Raw genomic sequence first — 18482 nt, forward strand, 5'->3', positions numbered from 1 at the left:
CCTAAGCAGGCTCTGTGCTGTCAGCGTGGAGCCCAACACAGGTCTTAATCCCACAAATCCCGAGATCATGTCCTGAGCTGAAATCAGGAGTTGGTTGCTCAACTGACTGAGCCACCCAGGTGCCCCTCCGAGAGAGTTTCTTAACCTACCTTCTAACCCATCAATTTCTCAACTGCATTAGTTCTACTATTAATCCTTCTATTATATTCTTTACTTCAGTCACGGTGGTTTTCATGCCTAGTATTTCTAGTTGGTCCTTCTTTTTCAAGTTTCTTGTTCTTATGTGATATTGCTAGTAAATGATCTCATCTTGCTTGGTATGGTTTTTAACCTATTTTGTCTCAGTCCATTCCCCGCCCCCCCCCCCCATCTGTTTCCAATGGAACCTGTAATTCCCATTTGTGGATTTCTTTTGAAGGAGCTGAGGTCCTCAGAATTCTCCTTATTTTGGACTAAGAGCACATATTCCCACGGGGCACAGAGTCCTGGGTCCTGTGACACACACGGAGAGAGGCCAGCGTGCCTGCTGGGTGCCAGTCCCCTGAGCTCAGGACCCAGAAGCCGTGGATGAGCCTCAGGAATGCAGCTACAGCTCAGCACTGCCCTTCCCACCGGGAGACTGTTCTGAGCTGCATTTGGTGCTCAGTCCCCAGGAAGAAGCAGAACCCAGAGGGGGTTGGAGGGGTGGTGGGGCCACGGAGGTGGTCTTTCTGTCCTCCTCGGCTCCTCACCTGCAGAGTTTTCGCACGACCCATTTATCCCTGAAGACATCTGCACCAGCTGTCATAGGTGGGCCGGGGGCGGGCACCCATTGCCCCAGACAGAATTCTAACCATTCACTTCTGCTTTATTCTCCCACAGTTGAGCCTCCTGCCATTGGTCACAGCGCTGGCCACACACCACCGGTGGTTCAGAGCGTCCTTTCCCCTCCCAGGTCTTTCTCCCACTTGTCTCCTTATCTCCATGTTTCTCTCCAGATTTCCTTCAAGATTGATCTTGTGGGAGGCTGCCTCCTTGAGTCTGAAAATCGCAGTCCTGGGTTAAGATTGTCACCTAGTGGCCAATGTGAGAAGCGCATGGCTGTGCCCTCCCCTGACTTCCTTCTAACTCTGTGCTGTGCAAAAATAGAAGGTAAGCGATAAGTGATTTTGCATTATCTGGTAGCCTTACTAAAAAAGTTAGAAGAAATAGCTGATTTAATTTTATTAAAGCATTTTATTTAACCCAGTATATCCACGTATCATTTTGACATGTAATCAATGTTTTATTTTATATTTTATTTTATATTTCATTTAATTTCATTTTATTTTAGAGGGGATTGAGAGGCAAAGGGGGGGGGGAGAGAGAGAGAGAGAGAGAGAGAGAGAGAGAGAGAGAGAGAGAGAGAATCTTAAGCAGGCTCCATGCTTAGTGCAGAGCCCAACATGGGGCTCGATCTCAGAACCCTGGGATCATGACCTGAGCCTAAATCAGGAGTCAGATATGCAACCGACTGAGCCACCCAGGTGCCCCTAATGGTATATATTTACATTCTTTTTCTCATACTAAGTCTTTGAAGTCCAGTGTGTAACTTGCACTTCCAGCACATGTCACGTAAGATGCTACATTTTCATCAGGGATCCTTGATCTGCCTTTAAGTTTCCTAAAAATTACAGCTGAACGGGTTTGATTTATAAATCAAAGTTTGATTTATATCCAAGTTGTTCCAAATAGGAATTTTTGCAATTAGTTAAGTACGGTTAATCAAGAAGTTCCACTGTTTATCTGGGAGTCTGTCCCACTTTGCTAAGAGACCCTCTGTAGGACAGCTGCCCCCTCTTCCTGTTCTGAGCTGAACCGTGTTTGACACAACGCATGCTTCCCACTTTCTCTCTGTCCACAGGTGAACTTGCTTCTTCCTACCTATCTGAAACATCTGAATGGATCCGACGAGAATGTTCGCCCTTCAGAACTGCAGGATGTCACAGTCACCCATGTCACTACTCACCGTGAGTCACTACTCACGGGTCACCCATCAGCCAGCGTGTGCACCCACAGTCTAGTGGATCCTGGGGCTGTTTACGGCCCAGCCGCTGGCAACCCCAGCTGTCAGTCCTCTCTGGGAATTTCCTCAGCTGAAGAGAACTATTGAGAAGAAGGCCACGCCTCCTTTCTGGGCAGCCACAGCCCTGATTGGTCAGGGGGTTTGTAAACGCCCAATCTCTTCACCTAAAACGGGGGTAAGGAGGGAAGTGCCCATTCTTTTCTCCGCCTGACTCTGCGGCCGGTCCTTCCTGATCCAGGTAGGTAGGTCCCTCTGATAAACTTTTCTCCCGCTGGTCTCCATCTAGGGTGGGCCCCAGGAAGCAGATGCCAGGATGGGGTTCTGGAGCTGGACCTAGGGCTGCTGGCTGGCAGCGGGGACTCCTGGCCTGTGTCCCTGGCGCAAGGTAACAAGCTGTTAAAGTGTCCACCGATGAACGGAGCAGTGTTCTGGTGGACGAGAGTTCACCAGTGGGTTCCATGTATCAGGAGTTTGATAAACATGGAGGGAGGGAGAAACCATCAGGGCAGTGAAATGGCGTGGCTGTTGCTAAGCACAGTTAAGGTTTGGGGGAAGAGAAACCAAAAGGCTGAGACTGATTCACGGGCAATTCAAAGCTCCCCGGGAGAGCCAGCGTTGCCCTGTTGGGAGCACGGGGAGAGGTGCTCCCTGTCTGTGTTCTCACAGCAGAGAAAGCTGAGGACTGTGTCCGGGACCGCGTCGTGGAGCAGCGGCTTCCAAGGCTGACCTAGGCGAACGCAGCTCGCCCACGAGGTCAGGGTCCTGCAGGACAGCAGGCACCCCAGCGTCGGCCCCACCTCCCCTTCTGGCCGCGATGCTGCGCCAGGCCTGCTAAGAGATGAAGGACGCTGTGCCCCAAGGGCCCTTTGGGCCCGTGTGAGCAAGATGGCGCCTGGACGCCAGGAGTGCTGGGTCAAGAGGACCAGAACCTCACACCAGCACGGGGAGAGATTTTGTTGATTTGGGAGCATTGTTCCAGGTCAAAGGTGCAAGCCCCTGGCCAGGCCCCCAGCGAACGGTGCCCACATGCTGCCAGAATGGCTCCCGGGAGCACGGAAGGCATCCCTGGGCCACGGCCAATGAGGAGGAAATGCCAGAGTTGTCGTGGCAGGGGAGGGTTGTGAGGGGCGGCAGTAGACGTGATAGATAGAGGGAGCGTGCTGCATAGGGCAGAACTCCCAGGGGATGACTGGTCCACGGGAAGCCTCGGGAGACGTGCCCACCTCCTGAAGCAGTAGAGAATGTGCTGGAGAGTGGCCCTAGCAGGGCTCAGAAGTTCACTTGGGCTCCCTGCGCCAGGCCAGGACGGGGGTAGGAGGCACTACTACGGAACTGAGCTGCCGATGGCCGCGTGTTGGGACCCCGAGGGCCTGGGCCAGGTGGACGCAGTTACTCTAACGAGTGGCCTCCAGGGTCCTGCCCTGCCAAGATAGGGAGACCGTTTCTTCAGGCCGGCAGCCCTGGGACAGAACAGAGGGACCGTTACCGGGAGCATCGCTCGGTTTGTACAATGAAAAGAAATCAAGGGTGATGAGGGGCACTTGGGTGGCTCATTCAGTTAAGCATCTGACTTCGGCTCAGGTCATGATCTCACGGTTTGGGAGTTCGAGCCCCGTGTCAGGCTCTCTGCTGACAGCTCAGAGCCTGGAGCCTGCTTTGGATTCTGGGTGTGTGTGTCTCTCTCTCTGGCCCTCCCCTGCTTGTGCTCTGTCTCTGTCTCTCTCTCAAAAAGAAAGAAATGTTAAGAAATCGAGGACGATGACCAGCAGGCCAAGTTGCTCCCACAATCTGGCGCTCTGGGCACCTCAGATTTGTAGCCTCAGCCAGACTTACATGTACCCACTCCCCCGCCCCTTCTCAGTCCTCCCTCCCCCTGGGCACCTAGGATGCCCTGCTGTTAGGGCACTTGTACTCCGCTGGACTGTCGCATCACTGTCCCCAGCTAGACTGTGGGCTCAGATGGCAGGAGTCGTTCCTCTGTGGACCAGGCTTCTCCTCCCGGGGAGCTCAACCCAGCAGCAGGCAGGTCCCTCCAGTGGGAAGTGATACAAGGGCCTGGCGTTTCAAGGTTCACTCTTTATTGGTGGGTTGAAAACATAACTGCAGGGGGTGCGCCTGGGTGGCTCGGTTGGTTGAGTGACTCTTGATTTGGGCTCAGGTCATGATCCCAGGGTTCTGGGATCCAGCACCAGGTTGGCCTCTGTGCCAAGTGGAGCCTGCTTAAGATTCTCGAACTTGGGGCGCCTGGGTGGCCCAGTCAGTTAAGCATTGGACTCTTGGTTTCGGCTCAGGTCACGATCTCACAGATGATGAGTTCAAGGTGCCACGACAACCTCTGCCCTGACAGTGCCCCAGAGCCTGCTGGGGATTCTCTCCCTCTCTCTCTGCCCCCCCCACCAGGCTGTCTCAAGAAAAAGGAAAAAATAAAAATTAAATAAAAAAAGATTCTCTCTCTCCCTCTACTCGTCTCCCTGCTTACTCTCTCTAAAATAAAAAAAAAAAATTAGAATAAATTAAAAATAAATAAATAAAATGTAACTGCACGAATGAAAGCCCAGGAAGGGAAAAAGAGGTCGAAGAGTCCATTATCCAAGTCAACCAGAACTCTCTAAAACAAAGGAAACCAGAGGTGGGAGGGGTGAGGGGCAGCTGGGGCCTGTATCTACAGACTGGCGGTGTGTGCTTTGGAGATCGCCGTCTCTCATGTGGATGCCTTGCCGTCGGAAGCTCAAGCCAATCTAGTCCGTGGCCGCTGTCCCAGACCTAGAGTCCAGCCATGAAAATAGGTCGGTGAGCTCAGGATCCCCAGGAGTCTTTTCAAAGATTTAGGTAATGTTGTGGAATTTCTTAATATCTGGGGCCATCAGCAAGGTCTCTGACACACAAATTTGGCCAGTAGCTTGTAGCAACATTTGATGTACAGAAACTGGGGGGCAAGTGTCATTTACACATTTCTTGCGGGGGCCATTGCCTGAAAAGAGGTCGGTCCCTTTGCCGCCCAGCCTCGGTGACCTGCTATATGCTAGCAAAAGCCCAGGAGTCTGTGAAGGCGTGGGCCTGCGGAAGGCCCCATCTTGCCGGCTCCTCAAGGGCAAGGCCACAGCTACAGGTTCCTCCAGGGGGCTGGGTCAGAGCCCCCTCCTCAGCCAGCAAGGCGCCTGAGGCTCCCGGCCAGCTGCTCGAGTGCGAGGGTGGGGTGCCATCGGTGAAGAATGCACTCCCCGTCCATGCAGGCCGTTGGGTCCCCAGGTACCCGGAGGAGGAGGAGGAAGCAGGGTGTTACCAGCACTTCCTCAAGGCTCTCGGGCAAGGGAACAGCCTTTGATGGCAGCCTTAGTCCTCTCCTGAGGTCCCGTTTCCCCGAGGAGGCATCGGGGGCTCTGCCATGTTCTCTAGGCACGTCTCTACCTCGGGCAGTCCAGGCGCTTGTTTGCAGAGTCCTTCTGGGTGGGGGCTGGGTAGGGCCTTGGTTTCTAAAAGAGCTTGGTAGGATTCCAGAAGCAGGCGCTCAAGGGGCATTTATTGGGCTGCCCCTGAGGGAAGGCGCTTAGGCCAAAACCCCGCGTGAAGCCAGGTAGGTCGCGTTTGCTCCAGAGACTCCAGGAGGCATGGTCAGGCGTGGCCGAGGACTTGAGTCCCAACACGAAGCGGGGGGGACTACAGGGGAGGCATGCTGGCCTGCGTGCTGGTGGCTTCCCAAGGGCACTGTGGGGTCTGGCTCTGGCAGAGAGTGACAGACACGCGTGTGGTTGTGTACGGAGGGCTTGAGGGATGAAGGATGTTTCTTCTAGAACATGAAACGGCTCAATAGATTTTGTGCCTGTTTGAGTCTAGTGGGTGGTTTGATGGTGAGTAATTCGTGTGTGATGGCCGGGGGAATTTACCAGCCCCCAGGGGACCAGATGATGCCAGAAATGTGGCAGATGACACGGGGCCTTGGATCCTGTGTGGCATAAGTGGCCCGTGAAGCTGTGCAGATCTGGCCGTACCGCTTCCCCGGAGGGACCCCTCAGCAGACTGTCATCATTGGAATGGCCCAAACCGTACCTCTTACTATAAGGTATTTACATCTTGGTGGCAGAGGTCACACATAATTGGAAGAGTTTAAATATCCCATTGGGAACTGCATAAAAGTAGTTCCTTCCAAAGTGAAACCAGATTGGGCCTGGGATTCCTTGGCGATGGGAACAGACAGAACATATTAGCAATGTCAGTGATGCTCCTTGGGTCCGTTCTATGTCCTTAGGACTCAGAGCCTTAATCAGGGGAACCTGAGTCGATGGTCAGGTGCCAGCATTAGTGACTGGCTTAAGTACTGGCCAAACGGGGCTGTTAAAAGGGGAGATTGTGGGCTTCATGACTCTTTTTTTTTTTTTAATTAAGCTCCATACCCAATTAGCTCTAGCAAATCCATTGAACTCACCACCCTGAACCAAGAGTTGCATGCTTTACCACCTGAGCCAGCCAGGCAGTCCTCCTGTCGTCACATCTTTAAGGACAGGGCCTTGGCTTTCATTGCTTGTGTAATTCCGTATTCGGGAATGTTTTCTGTCCTCGCCTGGTGAGGAAGAGTCCATGGCATCTATTTGGTGAGTCCCACAAGGAAGGTCAAGAGCTTGGGCTTGGTCCGTGTGCCATGAAGGTGTCAATTTATCCATGTCTGGAAAGGAGGAGACAGGGGCCACCACCAGAGGAAGCTGTTTGAGGCCAATGGTCCTAATAGTTACATCTGATTGGGTTTGTGCACCTTTGATTGTTTTCCTGGCAATGCCTTGTAGGTAGGACTTCCCTTTGGGGGAATTTAGAGGGATTTCCTGGAATGGCATCGACTTGGACCCTGGTGCCTAATAGGGCCAAAACGAACTGTGCATTTTTATTGTCTCTGTGGAGCACTAGAGTGGTATAGGGGCGATGATCTCTGGGAGGTGGGACAAGCCCTGGGGAGCTGCCTATTTCCTAGGAAATCCTAGGGTAGGTGCTTAAGTGACTGGCAGTCCTGGAGGTTAGGTAAGGGGCAGGGGCATGGTGGGGACAGGCTCAAGGTCACAGGGGAGCTGTGTGTAAGAGGGTGGGCAGCAGATGGGGACCTTAGCTGAGAGAATGCTAGTTTTAGGACCTGGTGCTGAGAGAACAGCTGTCCAGAGAGCGAGCCGCCAGGAAACCCGAGTTTCCAAAACTCCTGAGAAAGGTTTACCTTTGTATTATCATAATGGGCAAAGTTAGACCAGGGATTACTGGAGAAGGAGCCGGAAACCTTTTCTGTTGAAGGAAATTTGTCGGAGGGGAGACCCTTCCAGTGTGGCAGGAGTGGAAGGGCTTGAGTTGAAGTATCTGGGTGTCTGGGCGCGGGTTGGGGGGATCTCCTGCACGTCTAGTAACCACGTTAGTGCCTTCTAGTGCTTCGTGGGTGATTTTGGCAGTCCCGGTAAAACGTAGTAGTAATGCCCTGTAATGAAGGGGAGGACCTCCAAAAAAAAAATTCTGACTGTGGGTCAGGCGAGCCTCTTCAGGGTTGGAAATGAAAAAGGGGTCACTTGGGTCACTGTGGTCATGTGAATGATAAACCCGTTGTGATACTGTGACTTATAATTAATGCGTAGCTGGTCTTTGTCCCTGTTGCTGGCAGAGCCCTTGAAACCTTTGGAATGTCCTAAGTGGTGAGAGCTCTAGGGGTGTCTTCTGGTAGGTTAATAAGGTGACTTGTGGAACTCATTGAAGGATTTTTATTTTATTTTATTTTTTTCCACTTTTACTATTTTTTTAATTTATTATTTTTTTAATTTTATTTTTTAAATTTATATCCAAATTAGTTAACATATAGTGCCACAATGATTTCAGGAGGAGATTCCTTAGTGCCCCTTACCATTTAGCCCATCCCCCCTCCCACAACCTCTCCAGCAACCCTCAGTTTGTTCTCCATATTTAAGAGTCTCTTCTGTTTTGTCCCCCTCCCTGTTTTTAAATTATTTTTGCTTCCCTTCCCTTATGTTCATCTGTTGTGTCTTAAAGTCCTTATATGAATGAAGTCATATGATATTTGTCTTTCTCTGACTAATTTCGCTTAGCATAATATCCTCTAGTTCCATCCATGTAGTTGCAAATGGCAAGATTTCATTCCTTTTGATTCCTGAGTGATACTCCATTATATATGTATCACATCTTTATCCATTCATCCAGAGATGGACATTTGGGCTCTTTGCATACTTTGGCTGTTGTCGACAGTGCTGCTGTAAACATTGGCATGCATGTGTCCCTTCGGAACAGCACACCTGTATCCCTTGGATAAATAGCTACTAGTGCAATGGCTGGGTCGTAGGGTAGTTCTATTTTTAATTTTTTGAGGAACCTCCATACTGTTTTCCAGAGTGGCCGCACCAGCTTGTATTTGCACCAGCAATGCCAAAGAGATCCTCTTTGTCCCCATCCTCGCCAACATCTGTGGTTGCCTGAGTTGTTAATGTTAGCCATTCTGACAGGTGTAAGGTGGTATCTCATTGTGGTTTTGATGTGTATTTCCCTGATGATGAGTCATGTTGAGCATTTTTTCATGTGCCGGTTGGCCATCTGGATGTCTTCTTTCCAGAAGTGTCTATTCATGTCTTTTGCCCATTTCTTCACTGGATTATTTGTTTTTTGGGTATTGAGTTTGATAAGTTCTTTATAGATTTTGGATACTTAACCCTTTATCTGATATTTGCATATATCTTCTCCCATTCCGTCAGTTGCCTTTTAGTTTTGCTTATTGTTCCCTTTGCTGTGCAGAAGCTTTTTATCTTGATGAGGTCCCACTTGCTCATTTTTGCTTTTGATTCCTTTTACTCTGGGACGTGTTGAGTAAGAATTTGCTGCGGGCAAGATCAAAGAGGTTTTTGCCTGCTTTCTTCTCGAGGATTTTGATGGCTTCCTGTCTTATATTGAGGTCTTTCATCCATTTTGAGTTTATTTTTGTGTACGGTGTAAGAAAGTGGTCCAGGTTCATTCTTCTAGATGTCCCTCTCCAGTTTTCCCATCACCATTTGCTGAAGAGACTGTCTTTATTCCATTGGATATTCTTTCCTGTTTTGTCAAAGATTCATTGGCCATACGCCTGTGGGTCCATTTCTGGGTTCTCTATTCTGTTCGATTGTTCTTTGTGTCTGTTTTTGTGCCATGAAGGATTTTTAAAGATGGGGCTGGGCTACCAGTGGAGCCAACCAGGTGATTAGATGGTTGGAACTTTCTGTCACACCCCCTGACCTCTGTGGAGGGGAGAGGAGCTGGAGTTCAATCACCAGCGGACAATGATTTAATCAATCATGCCTATGGAATGAAGCCTCCATAAAAACCCAGAAGAACAAGGCTTGGAGAGCTTCCCAGTTGGTGAACATGTGAAGATTCAAGAAGAACAGGGCCCCCCCGAGAGCATGGATTCTTTGCGCCCCTTGCCCTCTGCATTTCTTCCTTCTGGCTCTTCCTCAGTCACACCTTTTTATAATAAAATGGTACCCTGGTGAGTAAATGGGTTCCTTGAATTCTGTGAGTTTCTCTAGCAAATCCACTGAACACAAGGAAGAGGTCTGATTGATGGCCATTCGGTCAGAAGCACAGATAAGATCCTGAGCTTGAGGCTGGTATCCGAAATGGGGGTGGGTTGAATATGCAGTCTTTGGGACCAAACCCTTCAACTATGGAACTGCTGGTTTCCAATGTCAGGAATTCTCTGGGTGAAATCTGAAACTGGCCTCCATAGACAGAGGGAAGGAGAGACTGAAAAATGAGGCTGACCCCTGCAGACTCGTAGGTGGCAGGCTTCATAAGCAAGGGAACTTAAATGAAGGCTTGTCTTGGGCAAAGAGATCTCCACACCTGCCCACCAGTATCTTAAAATTCTATATAGAGGCTTGAGTGGGGTTCAGTCATGTATACTGTCTAGACGGCCTCAAAATCCATTAACCCCTCAAGGCTGCACCCTTCAAGTGGCTCCTAGTAGAGTAACAGTGGGGAATAGGCATCCAAGGGCAGGGGAGGGGTAAGGAACTTCTGCCTGTAGGGGTCTAGCTTGTGGGTCAGTAGGTGGTCATGTCTTCTCGGTCTCCTGCAATAGGAATCTGATGCCATCTCCAGGCAGAGAGTGTCAGAATTGGGCTGAACTGAGATGCCACACCCGATCCAGATGCACAAAAGGTGATTGTTGAGGGAACAGCAGTTGGTGGACTGGATGAGACCCCTTGTAAAGTGTGTTTATTCTGAGAAGGGGGCTGCTCACTCCCTCATAAATACCCCACGGACACCCCAGAGGAAGCTGCTCATGTGCTTTGTATGCAAGGCCTGTGGGACTGGCTTTACGATAACCAGGATGTTCAGCCACTGAATGTGCCCGTTACCCAGATTAGAGTAAATGCTGTGATTAAGGGGGCTGCTTTTGCGCATGTAACTTTGCTATTACAAAACTGAACAAGAGGAAAGCCTGCGTGGCTCAGTCGGTTGAGTGTCCAACTCTTTGATTTTTGGCTCAGATCATGATCTCACAGTTCATGAGTTCACTTCAAGCCGCACGTCCAGCTCTGCTGGAGGCCCAGAGCCTGCTTGGGATTCTCTTTCTCCCTCTCTTTCTGCCCCTTCCTTGCTTGCTTGCTCTCTCTCTCAAATAAATAAACTTAAAAAATAAAAAAAACTGAACAGCAGTTCAAGAAGCTTTTTTTTTTTTTTTAATTTTTTTTAACGTTTATTTATTTTTGGGACAGAGACAGAGCATGAACGGGGGAGGGGCAGAGAGAGAGGGAGACACAGAATCGGAAACAGGCTCCAGGCTCTGAGCCATCAGCCCAGAGCCTGATGCAGGGCTCGAACTCACGGACCGCGAGATCGTGACCTGGCTGAAGTCAGACGCTTAACCGACTGCGCCACCCAGGCGCCCCAGCAGTTCAAGAAGCTTTGTTGAACTTTCTGGGGTAGGGTAGGGACAAGAGCCTTTGCTGGGACTCCTTTTTTTCTTTTCCTTTTTTTTTTTTTTTTTAAGTTTATTTATTTTGAGGGAGAGAGAGCACAAGCAGGGGAGGGGCAGAGAGAGAGGGAGAGAGAATTCCAAGCAGGCTCTGAGCTGTCAGGGCAGAGCTTCAAGAGGGGCTTGATCCCATGAACCACAAGATCACGACCTGAGCAGAGATGAAGAGTCGAACACTCCAACAACTGAGCCATCCAGGCGCCCCTCTGGGACTCCTTAATGCAGGAGCCCATGCACTGTGATTCCAAAACCTGTTGGTGAGGTCTTAATGAGGGCGAGTTTAGATGGGGAGGCTACAGAGATGCAGCGTTAGATGGAATTGAGGTGAAGGTTTGGATGAAAACTTGGATTTTTTAAAAATGTTTATTTTAGAGAAAGAGCAAGAGAACGTGCACATAGGGTAGGGGTAGAGAGAGAGAGAGAGAGAGGGAAAGAGAGAATCCCAAGCAGGCTTGGCACCATCAGCACAGCCGGATGTGGGGCTCAAACTCACATGAGACGATGACCTGAGCCAAAACCAAGAGCTGGATGCTCAACCCGCTGAGCCACCCAGGTGCTCAGGAAAGTTGGATTGTTTTTTTTCAACTATATGTCAAGCTGTTGGCATCCTGTTTACCTGAATGTATTGGGTTGGATATTATGTTTACCTTGGGGCTGCTTCTCCTGGCTGATACTGTAAGGCGGAGGCCCGTGAGCCCACCTGCAGGCCAGCGTTAACTGGAGATACCCAACAGAAAGCACTAGAACTGCCTGAGGCCCACACAGGTGGTTAACTGAACACAGTATAGAATACCAGGTAGACAGGACGAGACTACCACTGTGGTTAATGACACGCTGGACTGCTGGTAGCAACGAGTTCTCAGCACCATAGACGAGTGGCCTGTGGAAGCCTCAATGGCTCATGGGGACCGACAGTAAATCACAGAGGAGCGGATAAAGTTGTGCTGCTCGTAGCCTCAGCAGCTCCGATGTGGCTCCAGCCATACGGGAAACAAACGGGCTGAAAGAGGCTGGTCCTCCGTGGTTGATCTTGGAAATGCTTTCTTCTCTTCATCTTGGAAAGGAGCCCACTGCAGTCTGCCTTCATGTGGGAAGGACCCCAGTGTACGTTTATGGTGCTGCCGTGGTTTATTCTGAACTCACCGGCTACTGTGATAATGTGGTCAGAAGGGATTTGAACTTGATGCGGGTCTCAAGTGTAATGATATGCTACATTAATGACATGAAAGATTGGAGAGACGAGGACCAGGCTGGAACTGATCTGAATGTGCTAGTGATGAACGTGACCATTAGGCCCAGATAATAAATCTAGCAAATGTCTAAGGGCCCTACTCAAGAAGTGAAATTCTCAGAAATAACCTGGACAGGAACCACCTGGGATATCACACAAAGGACTAGAAATTGTCACTACCCGTCCCTAAGACCAAACAAGAAGGTAGTGTTTGGTTGGTGTATTTAGATTTTGGAGAATGCATGTGCCACATCTGAGAGTTTTGCTGACTCCCATCTCTACGACCACCCAAAGCTGTATTTTTGAGTGGGGACCTGAACAAAAGGAGGCCATGTATGAATTACAAAAAGTGGTAGGGCAGCTCTCAGTGCCTTTGGAGCCTTGTGACCCCCCCCCCCCCCACTCACTGGTGACTGTGGGATGTCTGCCACCTGTACTCACACAGACTGGGGCTTGTGGCAAAAGCTCATGTGCACCTCTGTAGAGAGCAAGATGGAGTCACTCATGTCAAGAAGTGATGTAAGCAGCCCTAGGATATTGTAGCTAAGACCAGGTCTCATCAGAACTAGCACAGACTGGCAGGACTAAGGACTGATGATCCGTAAGGCTACAAGAACCTAAAAGAGCCAGGAGCTGATGGTCACTAGAACCAGGAAAGACTTGAAAAGGCCCAAGACTGACGAAACTCCTTGAAAAAGGGAAAACTGCAGCCAGCTGTCAGACTCTCCAGACGCGGACCACTTCATGTCTGAGTGGGTTAGCAAGGCAACTGCCACAAAGACTCTGCCCGAATGATCTCTGAACGTAAGAGAGCTGCTCTGCAGTGAACAGAATACGCAGTAAGGGTTGAGAGCTGACCCAGACCAGACCATTCTGCAAGGTCACAAACAGACTTCATGTCTGTTTCGTTAACTTCTTACCCCTTGTCATATCTTTGTTGTGTGACTTTGTGTACTTGGCTTTGTGTGGCACATATGAAGCCAAGTGAGATGCGTAATGAAACGTCATTGAATTTGGAGTCTTGAATCTGCTTTACAATTACATTAACCTTGCTTTATAATCGAATGAATCACAAATGAATCATTTGTGAATGAATCATGATTGAATGAATTGGACATTGTGGAAAGACGCAGCTTGTGTTGGTGCTTTTACAGAGTGCTCACGACAGCCTCCCAGCTGTTGGGATTTTGGACCAGAAAATTCCCAGATACCACTTCTTGCTGGCCAGTCCACACCATTTGAGGGACACACCTGCTACTGGGCACTAATGAGACCGCCTTGATGACCGAAGGACATAAAATAATCATGAAACCTGAGATACTCGTAATGTCTTGGGTGATGTCAGAGAGACACTCTAATAAGGAAGGCTGTGCCCAGAAGAGTTCCAGAATAACATGGAAATGGTTCATATAGGGGTATGCTGCCAGGGAACACAGGGAGCCTCCTTTCCTCTAGGACCGCCTTTGGAGCCACCTGAGCAGCCGCCGGAACCAACTGTCATGTGGATGGTGTCCTAGGAATGGCTCTTGTTTGGAAAACAAAGGGCTGTTTGGTTTATGGGTGGCAGTTTCAAGATGAATGGACAACATCCTGTTTGGAAATCTGTAATCTAGGCCAGCACAGTGGCCAAATAGAACGTCTCTTCCAAACGGGGAAAAGTTTTGGTTCAAATGGAGAGAAGGAAAAATAGTAGCTACGGGTAAAGGATTGAATAAATGGGTTATGTAATGAGGGAAATCCCATGTTACACGAACATCTCGAAAGAGGCTCAGAGCAAGAGGTGATACGGTCTCTTAGCTGGACTGTACCAGATGCATGAAAGGGTGAAGCCATGTGTTGTTGAGACGACAACTGCTTTGGGAACCTGGCAAGATTGAATGATGGCTTGCAAATCTGAGTGGCATCACCATGGGAGACCTTTTTACAGGAGATGATTGACTGGATAGTTATCAATGGCTGAATGGCATTCTAGTAAGATGCCAGTTAACTTTTAAGATTGTTTTGCTAGAAGGGACCCATGTTTGAGAATGGGGCGGTGGTGGTCTGTGATGTTGTGATTTATAATAGATGTATATTTGGTCTTTGTCCCCATTTCTGGCACAGAGCTGCTAAAACCTTGGAATTTCCTAAGTGATAAGAGGGATAATACAAAGGTGTCTTTTGTTATGTTAATGAGATGACGTTTGGAACTACCTAAGGATGGGGGCTGGTTGCCAATGGAGCCAACCAGGGGACTAGAGGGTTGGAACCTTCGGTCCCACCCACTGACCTTTGGGGAGGGGAGAGAGGCTGGAGATTGAGTCGAGTCACCAATTGTCAATTCGTTAATCAACTGTGCCAATAGAATGAAGCTTCATAAAAACCCAAAAGGGTTTAGGACTGAACCCTTAACCTGTGGAATCTGATGGGATGTCTAAGTGGATAGCATCAGAATTAAGCTGAATTTTAGGGCACCCACCTGGTGTCTGAGGATCACTTGTTGGTGATTCCCACTGCCTTTCCCACACAAGCTGTGTGATCAGGTCCAAAACCTTCCCACCCGTGGAGCATGCCGACTCTGTACACCGGGAGATGGGCTTCATTAATGTTTCCCAATCACTGTGGGCCTTACCTGCCTCACTGTGGTAGAGTGATGGAAGGTGGGCACAGCCCCGTGCAATAAATGGCCAAGTGAGGAGAGGGAAGGCCCTGGTAGGAATCGGAGGCTCTCGAGGCCTTCGCCTTCCCTTCTCCCTCTTCCTCACCGCTCCAGGTCTCAACCCTGGCAGATTTTCCTTTGGCAGCAGGGGGGCCTTGTGAGGTATGTTTCTCGATCCTGCCCCCCATCAGGTGAACGCAGAGGGTGGGGGCTCAGAATCTGTAGCATCTGGGAGGAAAGGAGCATAAAGCCAGGAATGTATTTGAGCACGTTACGGAGTGCGTGGTCTTAGAAGATACCGGCCAGTTAATGCCTTTCAGCTGCTGAGAGCAGTAACGCAGAGCCCAGCCCTCAAACCTGTGATAGCCGATCAGTCCCTTCTCTTTTTTGATGCACAAAATCTTAAAGGCTTGAATTTCAGTTAAGGTATAGTTTCCAATCTCAGTTTCTATTTTGTGATTTTCTCCTGATTCCTTAATCTTGTGTTGTAACCAGAAAAATGTGTGATGATGTTCCTGTGCAGCCACTTCCCTTCCCAGGAACTCTGGGATTGGGGTCTGCCTCCACGAGTGCAGTGCTCACAGGTCTTTGGGAAAAGTCCCCAGACCTGAGAGTGTTAGTACCAGAGCCTGGGCAGTGAGCGTGCCGTAGCACTGAGCAACGCCCAGGAGCCCAGGAAATGCGGAGGTTTTGCATTTACCAAGGAGCTGATAGACCCTCTCAGGGATTTTAGGAGATGCTGGCTGCAGATGTTCGGGATAGTTGTATTTGTCTGGTTTTTTCTTTAAGCAACATCGCACCAGGGATTGGACCCATGATATCCCATTGGGTCAGTGGACACAGAATGACAGCAGCGAGTAAAGCAGTGACACACAGACCATGGTCCTCTGCTGCTTTTCCCTTTCGTGGTGCCACTGGTTTCGATGGCAAGGCTACTAGGACGCATAGTCCAGGCACAAGCCACGGCCAGGTGGTCACGAGCAGAGGGCTCCTGTCCTCTTTACGAGAACGTCCTTTCCCCGTGTCTTTGGTCCAAAACATGGACCACACTCCACTTGGGTGTCACAACAGTCCTGGGGTCCAATCCCCAGGCCTCTGGGCACGGAGGCCCCTCACGGTGCATTAATAATCAAGGCCTTTTCATCTACCGGTCCGATCTTGTTAGACAATATGGCCTTGACCCCGTTGGTCTGGGAAGATGCTGAATTACTACGGCAGCGGTGACATTCTGGGATGGATGCTGCAGGCAGCAGTGAGAGCGGCAGTAACCAGCAGCACAGGCAGCATGGCCTCTAGCAATTAGCGTTCGTTTCCCAGATGGTTACCGCTTGGGTTAGTCAGTCGGTAAACCAGGTGCAGCTAAAGGGCATTGCTCTCCGTTAAGTGCAAGGACAATTGTGCAGTCCTGCCCACTATGCCAACTGTTTTGGTCTCAGCCTGTGGATAGTGCCGCTATCAGCCGGAAATACCTGGGGGCACTCAGCTGGCCCAGTGAGCCCCCCACAGACCTCTCCCCTTTTGGAAACCGTGTTGTGGCTGAACCAGTCCTTGGGGTTCTTACAATCTATAACAGGAAACCGGGGGAAAATCCCAAGATTTATTACTTGTGGGTTCTGGAGGGTACAAGGCATGCCTGGGGCCATACAGTGAAGTTGGGAGAGAGGCATGAGTAAGCAGACCGGGGTTCGGCTTCTACTGGGGTTAAGGGTGGGGGCCTAGGGTTTTGTGAGTTCAGACTTTATTGGTGAATTTAAAACACAGGACAGGAATTAAAGTGTGCAAAGGGAAAAACAAGAAGCCAAATAGTTACCGAGGTTAAACAGATTTCTCTAAAATAAAGGAAACTTTTGTGGGATGGGAACAGGAGCAGCTTGGTTCTCTAATAACTTGTGCTGGCAGTGTGTTCATTTGAAATAGCTATGCTGGGGTTGCCTGGGTGGCACGGTCAGTTGTACGTCTGACTCTTGATTTTTGGCTCAGGTCATGGTCTCATGGTTCATGGGTCGAGCCCCACAGCAGGCTCCAGCTCGTGCTGATGGCACAGAACCTGCTTGGGATTCTCTCTCTCTGCCCCCACCTCCACCCCCTTCCGTATGTGCCCACGCGTGCATGAGGGCGCGCTCTCTCTCTCTCTCTCCCCCTCTCAAATAAAACAAACTTAAAAAAAAATGAAACAGCTATCTTTCAAGTGGATGCCTCAGCAATGAAAAGCTTAAGTCAGGTACTGGTGTTATAACAAAAAACGAACCAATCGTCATGTGCTTATGCTACATTTATCTTGTTACTGGTTTTCATTTAACTTTGTTGTGGTCAGGGAACACATTGTATGCTTTCAATCCTTTTAAATGCTCTAAGAGTTGAATGGCCAGGCATATGCCTATTTTAGTAAAAGTGCTACATGCACTTGAAAAGAATGTATATTTTGTAGCTGTTGGTAAAGCGTTCCATCAAAGTCAATTAGATCAAAGTGGTTAAGTGTTATTCATATTTTCTAGGTCTTTATTGAATTTTTGTTGAGTTCTGTCAGTTGCTGAGAGGTGTTAAAATCTTCAACTGTGCTTGTGATTTGTCTTTTCTTCCTTTAAATGTCAATCTTTGCTTTGCCCATTCTTTTTTTTAAGTTTACTTATTTTGAGAGAGTGAACACATGTGAGCAGGGAAGGGGCAGAGAGAGAGAGAGCAAGGATTCCAAGCAGAACCCCTGCTGTCACGGGGCTTGAACCCACAAACCTCAAGATCATGACCTGAGCTCAAATCAAGAGTTCTAGGCTTAAGTGACTGAGCCACCCAGGTGCCCTGCTTTCTCCATTTTGAAGCGCCATTATTAGGCACATACATGTTTGTCTTCCTAAATCAACCCTTTATCATTATTACCCTTTATCTCTAGCAATACTGTCTTAAAGTCTACTTGATCTGATATTAACAGTTCTACCCCAACCTTATGTTTAGTGGTTATATGTAATATTTTTCCCATCCTCTTTCCATCCTTGTCGTTATCATAAAAACATGACTCTTACTGAGCATGTAGCTTGGTTTTATTATCCTTTAGACAATATCTTTTATTAAAATGGTTGAACTTTGGGTCTACCATTTTACTTTTCGTTTTCTGTTTTCCCTTCAGGCTTTCTCTTCTTTCTTCCTTCTTGCCTTCTTTGGGTTAAAAATACTTTTGGCTTTCTGTTTTATCTTTTGGCATCTTAGATATACCTCTTCTCATTTTTTTTTTTTTTGGTGGTTCTAGATTAAAATATGTAAACTTAACTTTTCATATTATTCGTAGAGTTAGTATTGTACCACTTCATGTACTTTGAGCAGATTCCTTACCTCTCTGAACTTCTTCATTTTAAGTAATAATGAACTTGTCTCATGGGTTAACTATTAAATGAGCTAATGCATATAAAGCAAATAGCAGCATATTGCCAAGAGCAGAACAAGCAATACTACTCAGCATCATCACTAATAGAAGTACTGTTATTCTGGTCTGGTGGCAGCTGTTGTTGCTAGTATTTTTCATTAGCACTTGACCTCCTGAGGCCACAGGGGAGCCATATTGAGCATTCTCAGCAGCTTAGCCTGTTTGAGGTCA

At 48.8% G+C, this 18482-nt stretch overlaps 1 long non-coding RNA gene across 1 annotated transcript in view; it reads left to right on the forward strand.

Moving 5' to 3' along the window:
• LOC147573379 (uncharacterized) overlaps positions 1–18482 on the forward strand; it is a 24397-nt gene continuing 5915 nt past the window's right edge. Inside the window, exons 1-2 of the long non-coding RNA XR_015244694.1 lie at positions 1–1131; positions 1883–2282. This is a non-coding gene — a long non-coding RNA (uncharacterized LOC147573379). The remainder of the gene's footprint in view (positions 1132–1882; positions 2283–18482) is intronic.

This window comes from Puma concolor, chromosome E2, assembly GCF_028749965.1.
Source record: "Puma concolor isolate L17-30 chromosome E2, mPumCon1.1.hap2, whole genome shotgun sequence".
NCBI lineage: Eukaryota > Metazoa > Chordata > Mammalia > Carnivora > Felidae > Puma > Puma concolor.